The sequence below is a fragment of the Lissotriton vulgaris genome, chromosome 1_1, assembly GCF_964263255.1.
Source record: "Lissotriton vulgaris chromosome 1_1, aLisVul1.2, whole genome shotgun sequence".
NCBI lineage: Eukaryota > Metazoa > Chordata > Amphibia > Caudata > Salamandridae > Lissotriton > Lissotriton vulgaris.
The window spans coordinates 233,167,353-233,189,597 of NC_141685.1; the positions used below are offsets into that span (position 1 = coordinate 233,167,353).

At 39.7% G+C, this 22,245-nt stretch overlaps 11 non-coding genes across 11 annotated transcripts; all 11 read right to left on the minus strand.

The window, feature by feature from the left end:
• Window positions 1-6,569: 6,569 nt before the first annotated feature.
• On the minus strand, window positions 6,570-6,642 carry TRNAK-CUU (transfer RNA lysine (anticodon CUU)). The gene has a single exon. It is a non-coding gene; the product is annotated as a tRNA-Lys (tRNA).
• A 574-nt stretch (window positions 6,643-7,216) lies between these two features.
• Window positions 7,217-7,289, minus strand: TRNAA-AGC (transfer RNA alanine (anticodon AGC)). The gene has a single exon. It is a non-coding gene; the product is annotated as a tRNA-Ala (tRNA).
• A 1,601-nt stretch (window positions 7,290-8,890) lies between these two features.
• On the minus strand, window positions 8,891-8,963 carry TRNAK-CUU (transfer RNA lysine (anticodon CUU)). Its single transcript has one exon. It is a non-coding gene; the product is annotated as a tRNA-Lys (tRNA).
• A 4,972-nt stretch (window positions 8,964-13,935) lies between these two features.
• TRNAK-CUU (transfer RNA lysine (anticodon CUU)) lies at window positions 13,936-14,008 on the minus strand. The gene has a single exon. It is a non-coding gene; the product is annotated as a tRNA-Lys (tRNA).
• Window positions 14,009-16,034: 2,026 nt separating this feature from the next.
• Window positions 16,035-16,107, minus strand: TRNAK-CUU (transfer RNA lysine (anticodon CUU)). The gene has a single exon. It is a non-coding gene; the product is annotated as a tRNA-Lys (tRNA).
• Window positions 16,108-16,458: 351 nt separating this feature from the next.
• Window positions 16,459-16,531, minus strand: TRNAA-AGC (transfer RNA alanine (anticodon AGC)). Its single transcript has one exon. It is a non-coding gene; the product is annotated as a tRNA-Ala (tRNA).
• Window positions 16,532-16,861: 330 nt separating this feature from the next.
• On the minus strand, window positions 16,862-16,934 carry TRNAK-CUU (transfer RNA lysine (anticodon CUU)). The gene has a single exon. It is a non-coding gene; the product is annotated as a tRNA-Lys (tRNA).
• Window positions 16,935-17,912: 978 nt separating this feature from the next.
• Window positions 17,913-17,985, minus strand: TRNAK-CUU (transfer RNA lysine (anticodon CUU)). The gene has a single exon. It is a non-coding gene; the product is annotated as a tRNA-Lys (tRNA).
• Window positions 17,986-18,960: 975 nt separating this feature from the next.
• Window positions 18,961-19,033, minus strand: TRNAK-CUU (transfer RNA lysine (anticodon CUU)). Its single transcript has one exon. It is a non-coding gene; the product is annotated as a tRNA-Lys (tRNA).
• A 570-nt stretch (window positions 19,034-19,603) lies between these two features.
• Window positions 19,604-19,676, minus strand: TRNAA-AGC (transfer RNA alanine (anticodon AGC)). The gene has a single exon. It is a non-coding gene; the product is annotated as a tRNA-Ala (tRNA).
• A 2,430-nt stretch (window positions 19,677-22,106) lies between these two features.
• On the minus strand, window positions 22,107-22,179 carry TRNAK-CUU (transfer RNA lysine (anticodon CUU)). Its single transcript has one exon. It is a non-coding gene; the product is annotated as a tRNA-Lys (tRNA).
• Window positions 22,180-22,245: the final 66 nt, after the last annotated feature.

Below are 22,245 nucleotides of genomic sequence, written 5' to 3' on the forward strand. Positions count from 1 at the left end.
ACTCTGCAATGACCTTGGCAATGACAAGTTAAAAATAAAATGTATGCAAATTTTATAATGGAGAATGCGGGCATTGATCCCGCTACCTCTCGCATGCTAAGCGAGCGCTCTACCATCTCAGCTAATTCCCCTGTGTGTTTAACCTGCATAACATGAAAAAAGTAACCTCACTGCCTTCCACACTTTATTTGAAGTCCAATTGCCCATAACAGTGTTCAGTTCACTCCTAACGTATGCCTTACCTCCACTTATGGGATGTTTTACAGTTCAGGTTGGCCTGTTTACTACTCGAATATGAGTGATATTGCGGTGTGTTCATCTAGACTCATACCCTACCTAATCTTGAAGTTAAATTTCCCACCAATGAGAAACCAAGGGAGATACCATTTTTGATGGTTATTGCATGTCTAATGCAAGAATAATCACCAGATTATGAGAGTCAATGCAATATTCAGGCAAAAATTACTCGTTTTCGCCCAACGTGGGGCTCGAACCAACGACCCTGAGATTAAGAGTCTCATGCTCTACCGACTGAGCTAGCCGGGCTCCCTCCTTAAGACAGTATGCAGACCAATCCCTTTTTGTGAAGAAAATCAAATCCTGGATATTCCTCTACTCTTGTTTTGCGAGGAAAGCCAGATTTATACATCCTTCAGAGGACAGAGAGTCAAACAAAATAAGAGAAAATGAAAATGGAAGTTGTGAGAACTTCATTTTGAGATTGCATAAGAATTCAAATTCCTCTCACATGCTAAAGAATACCTGAACCCTTTTGATTAAACCACTTTAGTTGTTATAATGAGACCATATTTGAAAGCCATCTGTGATTTTTCTGTTCTTACTCTGCAATGACCTTGGCAATGACAAGTTAAAAATAAAATGTATGCAAATTTTATAATGGAGAATGCGGGCATCGATCCCGCTACCTCTCGCATGCTAAGCGAGCGCGCTACCATCTCAGCTAATTCCCCTGTGTGTTTAACCTGCATAACATGAAAAAAGTAACCTCACTGCCTTCCACACTTTATTTGAAGTCCAATTGCCCATAACAGTGTTCAGTTCACTCCTAACTTATGCCTTACCTCCACTTATGGGATGTTTTACAGTTCAGGTTGGCCTGTTTACTACTCGAATATGAGTGATATTGTGGTGTGTTCATCTAGACTCATACCCTACCTAATCTTGAAGTTAAATTTCCCACCAATGAGAAACCAAGGGAGATACCATTTTTGATAGTTATTGCATGTCTAATGCAAGAATAATCACCAGATTATGAGAGTCCAGCAAAAATGACTCATTTTCACCCAAAGTGGGGCTCGAACCCACGACCCTGAGATTAAGAGTCTCATGCTCTACCGACTGAGCTAGCCGGGCTCCCACTTCAAGATGGTATGCAGACTAATCATTTTTTATGAAGGAAATCCATTCCTGGACAATTTGTGGGAGTTATTGCATGTCTAATGCAAGATTAATCTCCATATTATGAGAGTCAATGCAATATTCAGGCAAAAATTAATCGTTTTCGCCCAACGTGGGGCTCGAACCCACGACCCTGAGATTTAGAGTCTCATGCTCTACCGACTGAGCTAGCCGGGTTCCCTCCTTAAGGCAGTATGCAGACCAATCCCTTTTTGTGAAGAAAATCAAATCCTGGATATTCTTCTACTCTTGTTTTGCAAGGAAAGCCAGATTTATACAACCTTCAGAGGACAGAGTGTCAAAAAAATTAAGAGAAAATGAAAATGGAAGTTGTGAGAACTTCATTTTGAGATTGCATAAGAATTAAAATTCCTCTCACATGCTAAAGAATACCTGAACCCTTTTCATTAAACCACTTTAGTTGTTATAATGAGACCATATTTGAAAGCCATCTGTGATTTTTCTGTTCTTACTCTGCAATGACCTTGGCAATGACAAGTTAAAAATAAAATGTATGCAAATTTTATAATGGAGAATGCGGGCATCGATCCCGCTACCTCTCGCATGCTAAGCTAGCGCTCTACCATTTGAGCTAATTCCCCTGTGTGTTTAACCTGCATAACATGAAAAAGTAACCTTACTGCCTTCCACACTTTATTTGAAGTCCAATTGCCCATAACAGTGTTAAGTTCACTCCTAACTTATGCCTTACCTCCACTTATGGGATGTTTTACAGTTCAGGTTGGCCTCTTTACTACTCGAATATGAGTGATATTGCGGTGTGTTCATCTAGACTCATACCCTAGCTAATCTTGAAGTTAAATTTCCCACCAATGAGAAACCAAGGGAGATACCATTTTTGATAGTTATTGCTTGTCTAATGCAAGAAAATTCACCAGATTATGAGAGTCAATGCAATCATCCAGCAAAAATTACTAATTTTCGCCCAACGTGGGGCTCGAACCCACGACCCTGAGATTAAGAGTCTCATGCTCTACCGACTGAGCTAGCCAGGCTCCCACTTCAAGATGGTATGCAGACTAATCATTTTTTATGAAGGAAATCCATTCCTGGACAATTTTTGGGAGTTATTGCATGTCTAATGCAAGATTAATCTCCATATTATGAGAGTCAATGCAATATTCTGGCAAAAATTACTCGTTTTCGCCCAACGTGGGGCTTTAACCCACGACCCTGAGATTAAGAGTCTCATGCTCTACCGACTGAGCTAGCCGGGCTCCCTCCTTACGACAGTATGCAGACCAATCCCTTTTTGTGAAGAAAATCAAATCCTGGATATTCCTCTACTCTTGTTTTGCAAGGAAAGCCAGATTTATACATCCTTCAGAGGACAGAGTGTCAAAAAAAATAAGAGAAAATGAAAACGGAAGTTGTGAGAACTTCATTTTGAGATTGCATAAGAATTCAAATTCCTCTCACATGCTAAAGAATACCTGAACCCTTTTGATTAAACCACTTTAGTTGTTATAATGAGACCATATTTGAAAGCCATCTGTGATTTTTCTGTTCTTACTCTGCAATGACCTTGGCAATGACAAGATAAAAATAAAATATATGCAAATATTATAATGGAGAATGCGGGCATCGATCACGCTACCTCTCGCATGCTAAGCGAGCGCTCTACCATTTGAGCTAATTCCCCTGTGTGTTTAATCTGCATAACATGAAAAAAGTAACCTCACTGCCTTCCACACTTTATTTGAAGTCCAATTGCCCATAACAGTGTTCAGTTCACTCCTAACTTATGCCTTACCTCCACTAATGGGATGTTTTACAGTTCAGGTTGGCCTGTTTACTACTCGAATATGAGTGATATTGTGGTGTGTTCATCTAGACTCATACCCTACCTAATCTTGAAGTTAAATTTCCCACCAATGAGAAACCAAGGGAGATACCATTTTTGATAGTTATTGCATGTCTAATCAAGAATAATTACCAGATTATGAGAGTTCAGCAAAAATTACTCATTTTCACCCAACGTGGGGCTCGAACCCACTACGCTGAGATTAAGAGTCTCATGCTCTACCAACTGAGCTAGCCGGGCTCCCACTTCAAGATTGTATGCAGACTAATCATTTTTTATGAAGGAAATCCATTCCTGGACAATTTTTGGCAGTTATTGCAGGTCTAATGCAAGATTAATCTCCATATTATGAGAGTCAATGCAATATTCAGGCAAAAATTACTCGTTTTCGCCCAAGGTGGGGCTCGAACCCATGACCCTGAGATTAAGAGTGTCATGCTCTACCGACTGAGCTAGCCGGGCTCCCTCCTTAAGACAGTATGCAGACCAATCCCTTTTTGTGAAGAAAATCAAATCCTGGATATTCCTCTACTCTTGTTTTGCAAGGAAAGCCAGATTTATACATCCTTCAGAGGACAGATTGTCAAAAAAAATAAGAGAAAATAAAAATGGAAGTTGTGAGAACTTCATTTTGAGATTGCATAAGAATTCAAATTCCTCTCACATGCTAAAGAATACCTGAACCCTTTTGATTAAACCAATTTAGTTGTTATAATGAGACCATATTTGAAAGCCATCTGTGATTTTTCTGTTCTTACTCTGCAATGACCTTGGCAATGACAAGTTAAAAATAAAATGTATGCAAATTTTATAATGGAGAATGCGGGCATCGATCCCGCTACCTCTCGCATGCTAAGCAAGCGCTCTACCATTTGAGCTAATTCCCCTATGTGTTTAATCTGCATAACATGAAAAAAGTAACCTCACTGCCTTCCACACTTTATTTGAAGTCCAATTGCCCATAACAGTGTTCAGTTCATTCCTAATTTATGCCTTACCTCCACTTATGGGATGTTTTACAGTTCAGGTTGGCCTGTTTACTACTCGAATATGAGTGATATTGTGGTGTTTTCATCTAGACTCATACCCTACCTAATCTTGAAGTTAAATTTCCCACCAATGAGAAACCAAGGGAGATACCATTTTTGATAGGTATTGCATGTCTAATGCAAGAATAATCACCAGATTATGAGAGTCCAGCAAAAATGACTAATTTTCGCCCAACGTGGGGCTCGAACCCACGACCCTGAGATTAAGAGTCTCATGCCACTGACTGAGCTAGCCGGGCTCCCACTTCAAGATGGTATGCAGACTAATAATTTTTTATGAAGGAAATCCATTCCTGGACAATTTTTGGGAGTTATGGCATGTCTAATGAAAGATTAATCTCCATATTATGAGAGTCAATGCAATATTCAGGCAAAAAGTACACCTTTTCGCCCAAGTGGGGCTCGAACCCACGACCTTGAGCTTAAGAGTCTCATGCTCTACCGACTGAGCTAGCCGGGTTCCCTCCTTAAGACAGTATGCAGACCAATCCCTTTTTGTGAAGAAAATCAAATCCTGGATATTCCTCTACTCTTGTTTTGCAAGCCAAGCCAGATTTATACATCCTTCAGAGGACAGAGTGTCAAAGAAAATAAGAGAAAATGAAAATGGAAGTTGTGAGAACTTCATTTTGAGATTGCATAAGAATTCAAATTCCTCTCACATGCTAAAGAATACCTGAACCCTTTTGATTAAACCACTTTAGTTGTTATAATGAGACCATATTTGAAAGCCATCTGTGATTTTTCTGTTCTTACTCTGCAATGACCTTGGCAATGACGTGTTAAAAATAAAATGTATGCAAATTTTATAATGGAGAATGCGGGCATCGATCCCGCTACCTCTCACATGCTAAGCGAGCGCTCTACCATCTGAGCTAATTCCCCTGTGTGTTAAATCTGTATAACATGAAAAAAGTAACCTCACTGCCTTCCACACTTTATTTGAAGTCCAAGTGCCCATAACAGTGTTCAGTTCACTCCTAACTTATGCCTTACCTCCACTTATGGGATGTTTTACAGTTCAGGTTGGCCTGTTTACTACTCGAATATGAGTGATATTGTGGTGTGTTCATCTAGACTCATACCCTACCTAATCTTGAAGTTAAATTTCCCACCAATGAGAAACCAAGGGAGATACCATTTTTGATAGTTATTGCATGTCTAATGCAAGAATAATCACCAGATTATGAGAGTCCAGCAAAAATGACTCATTTTCGCCCAAAATGGGGCTCGAACCCACGACCCTGAGATTAAGAGTCTCATGCTCTACCGACTGAGCTAGCCGGCTCCCACTTCAAGATGGTATGCAGACTAATCATTTTTTATGAAGGAAATCCATTCCTGGACAATTTTTGGGAGTTATTGCATGTCTAATGCAAGATTAATCTCCATATTATGAGAGTCAATGCAATATTCAGGCAAAAATTACTCGTTTTCGCCCAACGTGGGGCTCAAACCCACGACCCTGAGATTAAGAGTCTCATGCTCTACCGACTGAGCTAGCCGGGCTCCCTCCTTAAGACAGTATGCAGACCAATCCCTTTTTGTGAAGAAAATCAAATCCTGGATATTCCTCTACTCTTGTTTTGCAAGGAAAGCCAGATTTATACATCCTTCAGAGGACAGAGTGTCAAAAAAAATAAGAGAAAATGAAAGCGGAAGTTGTGAGAACTTCATTTTGAGATTGCATAAGAATTCAAATTCCTCTCACATGCTAAAGAATACCTGAACCCTTTTCATTAAACCACTTTAGTTGTTATAATGAGACCATATTTGAAAGCCATCTGTGATTTTTCTGTTCTTATTCTGCAATGACCTTGGCAATGACAAGTTAAAAATAAAATGCATGCAAATTTTATAATGGAGAATGCAGGCATCGATCCCGCTACCTCTCGCATGCTAAGTGAGCGCTCTACCATTTGAGCTAATTCCCCTGTGTGTTTAATCTGCATAACATGAAAAAAGTAACCTTACTGCTTTCCACACTTTATTTGAAGTCCAATTGCCCATAACAGTGTTAAGTTCACTCCTAACTTATGCCTTACCTCCACTTATGGGATGTTTTACAGTTCAGGTTGGCCTCTTTACTACTCGAATATGAGTGATATTGCGGTGTGTTCATCTAGACTCATACCCTAGCTAATCTTGAAGTTAAATTTCCCACCAATGAGAAACCATGGGAGATACCATTTTTGATAGTTATTGCATGTCTAATGCAAGAAAATTCACCAGATTATGAGAGTCAATGCAATAATCCAGCAAAAATTACTAATTTTCGCCCAACGTGGGGCTCGAACCCACGACCCTGAGATTAAGAGTCTCATGCTCTACCGACTGAGCTAGCCGGGCTCCCACTTCAAGATGGTATGCAGACTAATCATTTTTTATGAAGGAATTCCATTCCTGGACAATTTTGGGGAGTTATTGCATGTCTAATGCAAGATTAATCTCCATATAATAAGAGTCAATGCAATATTCAGCGAAAAATTACTCGTTTTCGCTCAACATGGGGCTCGAACCCACGACCCTGAGATTAAGAGTCTCATGCTCTACCGACTGAGCTAGCCGGGCTCCCTCCTTAAGACAGTATGCAGACCAATCCTTTTTTGTGAAGAAAATCAAATCCTGGATATTCCTCTACTCTTGTTTTGCAAGGAAAGCCAGATTTATACATCCTTCAGAGGACAGAGTGTCAAAAAAAATAAGAGAAAATGAAAACGGAAGTTGTGAGAACTTCATTTTGAGATTGCATAAGAATTCAAATTCCTCTCACATGCTAAAGTATACCTGAACCCTTTTGATTAAACCACTTTAGTTGTTATAATGAGACCATATTTGAAAGCCATCTGTGATTTTTCTGTTCTTACTCTGCAATGACCTCAGCAATGACAAGTTAAAAATAAAATGTATGCAAATTTTATAATGGAGAATGCGGGCATCGATCCCGCTACCTCTCGCATGCTAAGCGAGCGCTCTACCATTTGAGCTAATTCCCCTGTGTGTTTAATCTGCATAACATGAAAAAAGTAACCTTACTGCCTTCCACACTTTATTTGAAGTACAATTTCCCATAACAGTGTTCAGTTCACTCCTAATTTATGCCTTACCTCCACTTATGGGATGTTTTACAGTTCAGGTTGGCCTGTTTACTACTCGAATATGAGTGATATTGTGGTGTGTTCATCGAGACTCATACCCTACCTAATCTTGAAGTTAAATTTCCCACCAATGAGAAACCAAGGGAGATACCATTTTTGATAGGTATTGCATGTCTAATGCAAGAATAATCACCAGATTATGAGAGTCCAGCAAAAATTACTCATTTTCCCCCAACGTGGGGCTCGAATCCACGACCCTGAGACTAAGAGTCTCATCCTCTACCGACTGAGCTAGCCGGGCTCCCACTTCAAGATGGTATGCAGACTAATCATTTTTTATGAAGGAAATCCATTCCTGGACAATTTTTGGGAGTTATTGCATGACTAATGCAAGATTAATCTCCATATTATGAGAGTCAATGCAATATTCAGGCAAAAAGTACTCATTTTCGCCCAACGTGGGGCTCGAACCCACGACCCTGAGTTTAAGAGTCTCATGCTCCACTGACTGAGCTAGCCGGGTTCCCTCCTTAAGACGGTATGCAGACCAATCCCTTTTTGTGAAGAAAATCAAATCCTGGATATTCCTCTACTCTTGTTTTGCAAGGAAAGCCAGATTTATACATCCTTCAGAGGACAGAGTGTCAAAGAAAATAAGAGAAAATTAAAATGGAAGTTTTGAGAACTTCATTTTGAGATTGCATAAGAATTCAAATTCCTCTCGCATGCTAAAGAATACCTGAACCCTTTTGATTAAACCACTTTAGTTGTTATAATGAGACCATATTTGAAAGCCATCTGTGATTTTTCTGTTCTTACTCTGCAATGACCTTGGCAATGACGTGTTAAAAATAAAATGTATGCAAATTTTATAATGGAGAATGCGGGCATCGATCCCGCTACCTCTCACATGCTAAGCGAGCGCTCTACCATTTGAGCTAATTCCCCTGTGTGTTAAATCTGCATAACATGAAAAAAGTAACCTCACTGCCTTCCACACTTTATTTGAAGTCCAATTGCCCATAACAGTGTTCAGTTCACTCCTAATTTATGCCTTACCTCCACTTATGGGATGTTTTACAGTTCAGGTTGGCCTGTTTACTACTCGAATATGAGTGATATTGTGGTGTGTTCATCTAGACTCATACCCTACCAATCTTGAAGTTAAATTTCCCACCAATGAGAAACCAAGGGAGATACCATTTTTGATAGTTATTGCATGTCTAATGCAAGAATAATCACCAGATTATGAGAGTCCAGCAAAAATGACTCATATTCGCACAACGTGGGGCTCGAACCCACAACCCTGAGATTAAGAGTCTCATGCTCTACCGACTGAGCTAGCCGGGCTCCCACTTCAAGATGGTATGCAGACTAATCATTTTTTATGAAGGAAATCCATTCCTGGACAAGTTTTGGGAGGTATTGCATGTCTAATGCAAGATTTTTCTCCATAATATGAGAGTCAATGCAATATTCAGGCAAAAATTACTCATTTTCGCCCAACGTGGGGCTCGAACCCACGACCCTGAGATTAAGAGTCTCATGCTCTACCGACTGAGCTAGCCGGGCTCCCTCCTTAAGACAGTATGCAGAACAATCCCTTTTTGTGAAGAAAATCAAATCCTGGATATTCCTCTACTCTTGTTTTGCAAGGAAAGCCAGATTTATACATCCTTCAGAGGACAGAGTGTCAAAAAAATAAGAGAAAATGAAAACGGAAGTTGTGAGAACTTCATTTTGAGATTGCATAAGAATTCAAATTCCTCTCACATGCTAAAGAATACCTGAACCCTTTTGATTAAACCACTTTAGTTGTTATAATGAGACCATATTTGAAAGCCATCTGTGATTTTTCTGTTCTTACTCTGCAATGACCTTGGCAATGACAAGTTAAAAATAAAATGTATGCAAATTTTATAATGGAGAATGCGGGCATCGATCCCGCTACCTCTCGCATGCTAAGCTAGCGCTCTACCATTTGAGCTAATTCCCCTGTGTGTTTAACCTGCATAACATGAAAAAGTAACCTTACTGCCTTCCACACTTTATTTGAAGTCCAATTGCCCATAACAGTGTTAAGTTCACTCCTAACTTATGCCTTACCTCCACTTATGGGATGTTTTACAGTTCAGGTTGGCCTCTTTACTACTCGAATATGAGTGATATTGCGGTGTGTTCATCTAGACTCATACCCTAGCTAATCTTGAAGTTAAATTTCCCACCAATGAGAAACCAAGGGAGATACCATTTTTGATAGTTATTGCTTGTCTAATGCAAGAAAATTCACTAGATTATGAGAGTCAATGCAATCATCCAGCAAAAATTACTAATTTTCGCCCAACGTGGGGCTCGAACCCACGACCCTGAGATTAAGAGTCTCATGCTCTACCGACTGAGCTAGCCAGGCTCCCACTTCAAGATGGTATGCAGACTAATCATTTTTTATGAAGGAAATCCATTCCTGGACAATTTTTGGGAGTTATTGCATGTCTAATGCAAGATTAATCTCCATATTATGAGAGTCAATGCAATATTCTGGCAAAAATTACTCGTTTTCGCCCAACGTGGGGCTTTAACCCACGACCCTGAGATTAAGAGTCTCATGCTCTACCGACTGAGCTAGCCGGGCTCCCTCCTTACGACAGTATGCAGACCAATCCCTTTTTGTGAAGAAAATCAAATCCTGGATATTCCTCTACTCTTGTTTTGCAAGGAAAGCCAGATTTATACATCCTTCAGAGGACAGAGTGTCAAAAAAAATAAGAGAAAATGAAAACGGAAGTTGTGAGAACTTCATTTTGAGATTGCATAAGAATTCAAATTCCTCTCACATGCTAAAGAATACCTGAACCCTTTTGATTAAACCACTTTAGTTGTTATAATGAGACCATATTTGAAAGCCATCTGTGATTTTTCTGTTCTTACTCTGCAATGACCTTGGCAATGACAAGATAAAAATAAAATATATGCAAATATTATAATGGAGAATGCGGGCATCGATCACGCTACCTCTCGCATGCTAAGCGAGCGCTCTACCATTTGAGCTAATTCCCCTGTGTGTTTAATCTGCATAACATGAAAAAAGTAACCTCACTGCCTTCCACACTTTATTTGAAGTCCAATTGCCCATAACAGTGTTCAGTTCACTCCTAACTTATGCCTTACCTCCACTAATGGGATGTTTTACAGTTCAGGTTGGCCTGTTTACTACTCGAATATGAGTGATATTGTGGTGTGTTCATCTAGACTCATACCCTACCTAATCTTGAAGTTAAATTTCCCACCAATGAGAAACCAAGGGAGATACCATTTTTGATAGTTATTGCATGTCTAATCAAGAATAATTACCAGATTATGAGAGTTCAGCAAAAATTACTCATTTTCACCCAACGTGGGGCTCGAACCCACTACGCTGAGATTAAGAGTCTCATGCTCTACCAACTGAGCTAGCCGGGCTCCCACTTCAAGATTGTATGCAGACTAATCATTTTTTATGAAGGAAATCCATTCCTGGACAATTTTTGGCAGTTATTGCAGGTCTAATGCAAGATTAATCTCCATATTATGAGAGTCAATGCAATATTCAGGCAAAAATTACTCGTTTTCGCCCAACGTGGGGCTCGAACCCATGGCCCTGAGATTAAGAGTGTCATGCTCTACCGACTGAGCTAGCCGGGCTCCCTCCTTAAGACAGTATGCAGACCAATCCCTTTTTGTGAAGAAAATCAAATCCTGGATATTCCTCTACTCTTGTTTTGCAAGGAAAGCCAGATTTATACATCCTTCAGAGGACAGATTGTCAAAAAAAATAAGAGAAAATAAAAATGGAAGTTGTGAGAACTTCATTTTGAGATTGCATAAGAATTCAAATTCCTCTCACATGCTAAAGAATACCTGAACCCTTTTGATTAAACCAATTTAGTTGTTATAATGAGACCATATTTGAAAGCCATCTGTGATTTTTCTGTTCTTACTCTGCAATGACCTTGGCAATGACAAGTTAAAAATAAAATGTATGCAAATTTTATAATGGAGAATGCGGGCATCGATCCCGCTACCTCTCGCATGCTAAGCAAGCGCTCTACCATTTGAGCTAATTCCCCTATGTGTTTAATCTGCATAACATGAAAAAAGTAACCTCACTGCCTTCCACACTTTATTTGAAGTCCAATTGCCCATAACAGTGTTCAGTTCACTCCTAATTTATGCCTTACCTCCACTTATGGGATGTTTTACAGTTCAGGTTGGCCTGTTTACTACTCGAATATGAGTGATATTGTGGTGTGTTCATCTAGACTCATACCCTACCTAATCTTGAAGTTAAATTTCCCACCAATGAGAAACCAAGGGAGATACCATTTTTGATAGGTATTGCATGTCTAATGCAAGAATAATCACCAGATTATGAGAGTCCAGCAAAAATGACTAATTTTCGCCCAACGTGGGGCTCGAACCCACGACCCTGAGATTAAGAGTCTCATGCCACTGACTGAGCTAGCCGGGCTCCCACTTCAAGATGGTATGCAGACTAATCATTTTTTATGAAGGAAATCCATTCCTGGACAATTTTTGGGAGTTATGGCATGTCTAATGAAAGATTAATCTCCATATTATGAGAGTCAATGCAATATTCAGGCAAAAAGTACACCTTTTTGCCCAAGTGGGGCTCGAACCCACGACCTTGAGCTTAAGAGTCTCATGCTCTACCGACTGAGCTAGCCGGGTTCCCTCCTTAAGACAGTATGCAGACCAATCCCTTTTTGTGAAGAAAATCAAATCCTGGATATTCCTCTACTCTTGTTTTGCAAGCCAAGCCAGATTTATACATCCTTCAGAGGACAGAGTGTCAAAGAAAATAAGAGAAAATGAAAATGGAAGTTGTGAGAACTTCATTTTGAGATTGCATAAGAATTCAAATTCCTCTCACATGCTAAAGAATACCTGAACCCTTTTGATTAAACCACTTTAGTTGTTATAATGAGACCATATTTGAAAGCCATCTGTGATTTTTCTGTTCTTACTCTGCAATGACCTTGGCAATGACGTGTTAAAAATAAAATGTATGCAAATTTTATAATGGAGAATGCGGGCATCGATCCCGCTACCTCTCACATGCTAAGCGAGCGCTCTACCATCTGAGCTAATTCCCCTGTGTGTTAAATCTGTATAACATGAAAAAAGTAACCTCACTGCCTTCCACACTTTATTTGAAGTCCAAGTGCCCATAACAGTGTTCAGTTCACTCCTAACTTATGCCTTACCTCCACTTATGGGATGTTTTACAGTTCAGGTTGGCCTGTTTACTACTCGAATATGAGTGATATTGTGGTGTGTTCATCTAGACTCATACCCTACCTAATCTTGAAGTTAAATTTCCCACCAATGAGAAACCAAGGGAGATACCATTTTTGATAGTTATTGCATGTCTAATGCAAGAATAATCACCAGATTATGAGAGTCCAGCAAAAATGACTCATTTTCGCCCAAAATGGGGCTCGAACCCACGACCCTGAGATTAAGAGTCTCATGCTCTACCGACTGAGCTAGCCGGCTCCCACTTCAAGATGGTATGCAGACTAATCATTTTTTATGAAGGAAATCCATTCCTGGACAATTTTTGGGAGTTATTGCATGTCTAATGCAAGATTAATCTCCATATTATGAGAGTCAATGCAATATTCAGGCAAAAATTACTCGTTTTCGCCCAACGTGGGGCTCAAACCCACGACCCTGAGATTAAGAGTCTCATGCTCTACCGACTGAGCTAGCCGGGCTCCCTCCTTAAGACAGTATGCAGACCAATCCCTTTTTGTGAAGAAAATCAAATCCTGGATATTCCTCTACTCTTGTTTTGCAAGGAAAGCCAGATTTATACATCCTTCAGAGGACAGAGTGTCAAAAAAAATAAGAGAAAATGAAAGCGGAAGTTGTGAGAACTTCATTTTGAGATTGCATAAGAATTCAAATTCCTCTCACATGCTAAAGAATACCTGAACCCTTTTCATTAAACCACTTTAGTTGTTATAATGAGACCATATTTGAAAGCCATCTGTGATTTTTCTGTTCTTACTCTGCAATGACCTTGGCAATGACAAGTTAAAAATAAAATGCATGCAAATTTTATAATGGAGAATGCAGGCATCGATCCCGCTACCTCTCGCATGCTAAGTGAGCGCTCTACCATTTGAGCTAATTCCCCTGTGTGTTTAATCTGCATAACATGAAAAAAGTAACCTTACTGCTTTCCACACTTTATTTGAAGTCCAATTGCCCATAACAGTGTTAAGTTCACTCCTAACTTATGCCTTACCTCCACTTATGGGATGTTTTACAGTTCAGGTTGGCCTCTTTACTACTCGAATATGAGTGATATTGCGGTGTGTTCATCTAGACTCATACCCTAGCTAATCTTGAAGTTAAATTTCCCACCAATGAGAAACCAAGGGAGATACCATTTTTGATAGTTATTGCATGTCTAATGCAAGAAAATTCACCAGATTATGAGAGTCAATGCAATAATCCAGCAAAAATTACTAATTTTCGCCCAACGTGGGGCTCGAACCCACGACCCTGAGATTAAGAGTCTCATGCTCTACCGACTGAGCTAGCCGGGCTCCCTCCTTAAGACAGTATGCAGACCAATCCTTTTTTGTGAAGAAAATCAAATCCTGGATATTCCTCTACTCTTGTTTTGCAAGGAAAGCCAGATTTATACATCCTTCAGAGGACAGAGTGTCAAAAAAAATAAGAGAAAATGAAAACGGAAGTTGTGAGAACTTCATTTTGAGATTGCATAAGAATTCAAATTCCTCTCACATGCTAAAGTATACCTGAACCCTTTTGATTAAACCACTTTAGTTGTTATAATGAGACCATATTTGAAAGCCATCTGTGATTTTTCTGTTCTTACTCTGCAATGACCTCAGCAATGACAAGTTAAAAATAAAATGTATGCAAATTTTATAATGGAGAATGCGGGCATCGATCCCGCTACCTCTCGCATGCTAAGCGAGCGCTCTACCATTTGAGCTACTTCCCCTGTGTGTTTAATCTGCATAACATGAAAAAAGTAACCTTACTGCCTTCCACACTTTATTTGAAGTACAATTTCCCATAACAGTGTTCAGTTCACTCCTAATTTATGCCTTACCTCCACTTATGGGATGTTTTACAGTTCAGGTTGGCCTGTTTACTACTCGAATATGAGTGATATTGTGGTGTGTTCATCGAGACTCATACCCTACCTAATCTTGAAGTTAAATTTCCCACCAATGAGAAACCAAGGGAGATACCATTTTTGATAGGTATTGCATGTCTAATGCAAGAATAATCACCAGATTATGAGAGTCCAGCAAAAATTACTCATTTTCCCCCAACGTGGGGCTCGAATCCACGACCCTGAGACTAAGAGTCTCATCCTCTACCGACTGAGCTAGCCGGGCTCCCACTTCAAGATGGTATGCAGACTAATCATTTTTTATGAAGGAAATCCATTCCTGGACAATTTTTGGGAGTTATTGCATGACTAATGCAAGATTAATCTCCATATTATGAGAGTCAATGCAATATTCAGGCAAAAAGTACTCATTTTCGCCCAACGTGGGGCTCGAACCCACGACCCTGAGTTTAAGAGTCTCATGCTCCACTGACTGAGCTAGCCGGGTTCCCTCCTTAAGACGGTATGCAGACCAATCCCTTTTTGTGAAGAAAATCAAATCCTGGATATTCCTCTACTCTTGTTTTGCAAGGAAAGCCAGATTTATACATCCTTCAGAGGACAGAGTGTCAAAGAAAATAAGAGAAAATTAAAATGGAAGTTTTGAGAACTTCATTTTGAGATTGCATAAGAATTCAAATTCCTCTCGCATGCTAAAGAATACCTGAACCCTTTTGATTAAACCACTTTAGTTGTTATAATGAGACCATATTTGAAAGCCATCTGTGATTTTTCTGTTCTTACTCTGCAATGACCTTGGCAATGACGTGTTAAAAATAAAATGTATGCAAATTTTATAATGGAGAATGCGGGCATCGATCCCGCTACCTCTCACATGCTAAGCGAGCGCTCTACCATTTGAGCTAATTCCCCTGTGTGTTAAATCTGCATAACATGAAAAAAGTAACCTCACTGCCTTCCACACTTTATTTGAAGTCCAATTGCCCATAACAGTGTTCAGTTCACTCCTAACTTATGCCTTACCTCCACTTATGGGATGTTTTACAGTTCAGGTTGGCCTGTTTACTACTCGAATATGAGTGATATTGTGGTGTGTTCATCTAGACTCATACCCTACCAATCTTGAAGTTAAATTTCCCACCAATGAGAAACCAAGGGAGATACCATTTTTGATAGTTATTGCATGTCTAATGCAAGAATAATCACCAGATTATGAGAGTCCAGCAAAAATGACTCATATTCGCACAACGTGGGGCTCGAACCCACAACCCTGAGATTAAGAGTCTCATGCTCTACCGACTGAGCTAGCCGGGCTCCCACTTCAAGATGGTATGCAGACTAATCATTTTTTATGAAGGAAATCCATTCCTGGACAAGTTTTGGGAGGTATTGCATGTCTAATGCAAGATTTTTCTCCATAATATGAGAGTCAATGCAATATTCAGGCAAAAATTACTCATTTTCGCCCAACGTGGGGCTCGAACCCACGACCCTGAGATTAAGAGTCTCATGCTCTACCGACTGAGCTAGCCGGGCTCCCTCCTTAAGACAGTATGCAGAACAATCCCTTTTTGTGAAGAAAATCAAATCCTGGATATTCCTCTACTCTTGTTTTGCAAGGAAAGCCAGATTTATACATCCTTCAGAGGACAGAGTGTCAAAAAAATAAGAGAAAATGAAAACGGAAGTTGTGAGAACTTCATTTTGAGATTGCATAAGAATTCAAATTCCTCTCACATGCTAAAGAATACCTGAACCATTTTGATTAAACCACTTTAGTTGTTATAATGAGACCATATTTGAAAGCCATCTGTGATTTTTCTGTTCTTACTCTGCAATGACCTTGGCAATGACAAGTTAAAAATAAAATGTATGCAAATTTTATAATGGAGAATGCGGGCATCGATCCCGCTACCTCTCGCGTGCTAAGCGAGCGCTCTACCATTTGAGCTAATTCCCCTGTGTGTTAAATCTGCATAACATGAAAAAAGTAACCTCACTGCCTTCCACACTTTATTTGAAGTCCAATTGCCCATAACAGTGTTCAGTTCACTCCTAACTTATGCCTTACCCCCACTTATGGGATGTTTTACAGTTCAGGTTGGCCTGTTTACTACTCGAATATGAGTGAAATTGTGGTGTGTTCATCTAGACTCATACCCTACCTAATCTTGAAGTTAAATTTCCCACCAATGAGAAACCAAGGGAGATACCATTTTTGATAGTTATTGCATGTCTAATGCAAGAATAATCACCAGATTATGAGAGTCCAGCAAAAATTACTCATTTTCGCCCAACGTGGGGCTCGAACCCACAACCTTGAGATTAAGAGTCTCATGCTCTACCGACTGAGCTAGCCGGGCTCCCACTTCAAGATGGTATGCAGACTAATCATTTTTTATGAAGGAAATCCATTCCTGGACAATTTTTGGGAGTTATTGCATGTCTAATGCAAGATTAATCTCCATATTATGAGAGTCAATGCAATATTCAGGCAAAAATTACTCGTTTTCGCCCAACGTGGGGGTCGAACCCACGACCCTGAGATTAAGAGTCTCATGCTCAACCGACTGAGCTAGCCGGGCTCCCTCCTTAAGACAGTATGCAGACCAATCCCTTTTTGTGAAGAAAATCAAATCCTGGATATTCCTCTACTCTTGTTTTGCAAGGAAAGCCAGATTTATACATCCTTCAGAGGACAGAGTGTCAAAAAAAGATAAGAGAAAATAAAAATGGAAGTTGTGAGAACTTCATTTTGAGATTGCATAAGAATTCAAATTCCTCTCACATGCTAAAGAATACCTGAACCCTTTTGATTAAACCACTTTAGTTGTTATAATGAGACCATATTTGAAAGCCATCTGTGATTTTTCTGTTCTTACTCTGCAATGACCTTGGCAATGACAAGTTAAAAATAAAATGTATGCAAATTTTATAATGGAGAATGCGGGCATCGATCCCGCTACCTCTCACATGCTAAGCGAGCGCTCCACCATTTGAGCTAATTCCCCTGTGTGTTAAATCTGCATAACATGAAAAAAGTAACCTCACTGCCTTCCACACTTTATTTGAAGTCCAATTGCCCATAACAGTGTTCAGTTCACTCCTAACTTATGCCTTACCTCCACTTATGGGATGTTTTACAGTTCAGGTTGGCCTGTTTACTACTCGAATATGAGTGATATTGTGTTGTGTTCATCTAGACTCATACCCTACCTAATCTTCAAGTTAAATTTCCCACCAATGAGAAACCAAGGGAGATACCATTTTTGATAGTTATTGCATGTCTAATGCAAGAATAATCACTAGATTATGAGAGTCCAGCAAAAATGACTCATTTTCGCCCAACGTGGGGCTCGAACCCACGACCCTGAGATTAAGAGTCTCATGCTCTACCGACTGAGCTAGCCGGGCTCCCAATTCAAGATGGTATGCAGACTAATCATTTTTTATGAAGGAAATCCATTCCTGGACAATTTTTGGGAGTTATTGCATGTCTAATGCAAGATTAATCTCCATATTATGAGAGTCAATGCAATATTCAGGCAAAATTACTCGTTTTCGCCCAACGTGGGGTCGAACCCACGACCCTGAGATTAAGAGTCTCATGCTCTACCGACTGAGCTAGCCGGGTTCCCTCCTTAAGACAGTATGCAGACCAATCCCTTTTTGTGAAGAAAATCAAATCCTGGATATTCCTCTACTCTTGTTTTGCAAGGAAAGCCAGATTTATACATCCTTCAGAGGACAGAGTGTCAAAAAAAATAAGAGAAAATAAAAATGGAAGTTGTGAGAACTTCATTTTGAGATTGCATAAGAATTCAAATTCCTCTCACATGCTAAAGAATACCTGAACCCTTTTGATTAAACCACTTTAGTTGTTATAATGAGACCATATTTGAAAGCCATCTGTGATTTTTCTGTTCTTACTCTGCAATGACCTTGGCAATGACAAGTTAAAAATAAAATGTATGCAAATTTTATAATGGAGAATGCGGGCATCGATCCCGCTACCTCTCACATGCTAAGCGAGCGCTCTACCATTTGAGCTAATTCCCCTGTGTGTTAAATCTGCATAACATGAAAAAAGTAACCTCACTGCCTTCCACACTTTATTTGAAGTCCAATTGCCCATAACAGTGTTCAGTTCACTCCTAACTTATGCCTTACCTCCACTTATGGGACGTTTTACAGTTCAGGTTGGCCTGTTTACTACTCGAATATGAGTGATATTGTGGTGTGTTCATCTAGACTCATACCCTACCTAATCTTGAAGTTAAATTTCCCACCAATGAGAAACCAAGGGAGATACCATTTTTGATAGTTATTGCATGTCTAATGCAAGAATAATCACCAGATTATGAGAGTCCAGCAAAAATTACTCATTTTCGCCCAACGTGGGGCTCGAACCCACGACCCTGAGATTAAGAGTCTCATGCTCTACCGACTGAGCTAGCCGGGCTCCCAATTCAAGATGGTATGCAGACTAATCATTTTTTATGAAGGAAATCCATTCCTGGACAATTTTTGGGAGTTATTGCATGTCTAATGCAAGATTAATCTCCATATTATGAGAGTCAATGCAATATTCAGGCAAAAATTACTCGTTTTCGCCCAACATGGGGGTCGAACCCACGACCCTGAGATTAAGAGTCTCATGCTCTACCGACTGAGCTAGCCGGGCTCCCTCCTTAAGACAGTATGCAGACCAATCCCTTTTTGTGAAGAAAATCAAATCCTGGATATTCCTCTACTCTTGTTTTGCAAATAAAGCCAGATTTAGACATCCTTCAGAGGACAGAGTGTCAAAAAAATAAGAGAAAATGAAAATGGAAGTTGTGAGAACTTCATTTTGAGATTGCCTAAGAATTCAAATTCCTCTCACATGCTAAAGAATACCTGAACCCTTTTGATTAAACCACTTTAGTTGTTATGAGACCATATTTGAAAGCCATCTGTGATTTTTCTGTTCTTACTCTGCAATGACCTTGGCAATGACAAGTTAAAAATAAGATATATGCAAATTTTATAATGGAGAATGCGGGCATCGATCCCGCTACCTCTCGCATGCTAAGCGAGCGCTCTACCATTTGAGCTAATTCCCCTGTGTGTTTAATCTGCATAACATGAAAAAAGTAACCTCACTGCCTTCCACACTTTATTTGAAGTCCAATTGCCCATAACAGTGTTCAGTTCACTCCTAATTTATGCCTTACCTCCACTTATGGGATGTTTTACAGTTCAGGTTGGCCTGTTTACTACTCGAATATGAGTGATATTGTGGTGTGTTCATCTAGACCCATACCCTACCTAATCTTGAAGTTAAATTTCCCACCAATGAGAAACCAAGGGAGATACCATTTTAGATAGTTATTGCATGTCTAATGCAAGAATAATCACCAGATTATGAGAGTCCAGCAAAAATTACTCATATTCGCCCAACGTGGGGCTCGATCCCACAAACCTGAGATTAAGAGTCTCATGCTCTACCGACTGAGCTAGCCGGGCTCCCACTTCAAGATGGTATGCAGACTAATAATTTTTTATGAAGGAAATCCATTCCTGGACAATTTTTGGGAGTTATTGCATGTCTAATGCAAGATTAATCTCCATATTATGAGAGTCAATGCAATATTCAGGCAAAAATTACTCGTTTTCGCCCAACGTGGGGGTTGAACCCACGACCCTGAGATTAAGAGTCTCATGCTCTACCGACTGAGCTAGCCGGGCTCCCTCCTTAAGACAGTATGCAGACCAATCCCTTTTTGTGAAGAAAATCAAATCCTGGATATTCCTCTACTCTTGTTTTGCAAGGAAAGCCAGATTTATACATCCTTCAGAGGACAGAGTGTCAAAAAAAATAAGAGAAAATGAAAACGGAAGTTGTGAGAACTTCATTTTGAGATTGCATAAGAATTCAAATTCCTCTCACATGCTAAAGAATACCTGAACCCTTTTGATTAAACCACTTTAGTTGTTATAATGAGACCATATTTGAAAGCCATCTGTGATTATTCTGTTCTTACTCTGCAATGACCTTGGCAATGACGTGTTAAAAATAAAATGTATGCAAATTTTATAATGGAGAATGCGGGCATCGATCCCGCTACCTCTCACATGCTAAGGGAGCGCTCTACCATTTGAGCTAATTCCCCTGTGTGTTAAATCTGCATAACATGAAAAAAGTAACCTCACTGCCTTCCACACTTTATTTGAAGTCCAATTGCCCATAACAGTGTTCAGTTCACTCCTAACTTATGCCTTACCTCCACTTATGGGATGTTTTACAGTTCAGGTTGGCCTGTTTACTACTCGAATATGAGTGATATTGTGGTGTGTTCATCTAGACTCATACCCTACCTAATCTTGAAGTTAAATTTCCCACCAATGAGAAACCAAGGGAGATACCATTTTTGATAGTTATTGCATGTCTAATGCAAGAATAATCACCAGATTATGAGAGTCCAGCAAAAATGACTCATTTTCGCCCCACGTGGGGCTCGAACCCACGACCCTGAGATTAAGAGTCTCATGCTCTACCGACTGAGCTAGCCGGGCTCCCACTTCAAGATGGTATGCAGACTAATCATTTTTTATGAAGGAAATCCATTTCTGGACAATTTTTGGGAGTTATTGCATGTCTAATGCAAGATTAATCTCCATATTATGAGAGTCAATGCAATATTCAGGCAAAAATTACTCATTTTCGCCCAACGTGGGGCTCGAACCCACGACCCTGAGATTAAGAGTCACATGCTCTACCGACTGAGCTAGCCGGGTTCCCTCCTTAAGACAGTATGCAGACCAATCCCTTTTTGTGAAGAAAATCAAATCCTGGATATTCCTCTACTCTTGTTTTGCAAGGAAAGCCAGATTTATACATCCTTCAGAGGACAGAGTGTCAAAAAAAATAAGAGAAAATGAAAATGGAAGTTGTGAGAACTTCATTTTGAGATTGCATAAGAATTCAAATTCCTCTCACATGCTAAAGAATACCTGAACCCTTTTGATTAAACCACTTTAGTTGTTATAATGAGACCATATTTGAAAGCCATCTGTGATTTTTCTGTTCTTACTCTGCAATGACCTTGGCAATGACAAGTTAAAAATAAAATGTATGCAAATTTTATAATGGAGAATGCGGGCATCGATCCCGCTACCTCTCACATGCTAAGCGAGCGCTCTACCATTTGAGCTAATTCCCCTGTGTGTTAAATCTGCATAACATGAAAAAAGTAACCTCACTGCCTTCCACACTTTATTTGAAGTCCAATTGCCCATAACAGTGTTCAGTTCACTCCTAACTTATGCCTTACCTTCACTTATGGGATGTTTTACAGTTCAGGTTGGCCTGTTTACTACTCGAATATGAGTGATATTGTGGTGTGTTCATCTAGACTCATACCCTACCTAATCTTGAAGTTAAATTTCCCACCAATGAGAAACCAAGGGAGATACCATTTTTGATAGTTATTGCATGTCTAATGCAAGAATAATCACCAGATTATGAGAGTCCAGCAAAAATTACTCATTTTCGCCCAACGTGGGGCTCGAACCCACGACCCTGAGATTAAGAGTCTCATGCTCTACCGACTGAGCTAGCCGGGCTCACACTTCAAGATGGTATGCAGACTAATCATTTTTTATGAAGTAAATCCATTCCTGGACAATTTT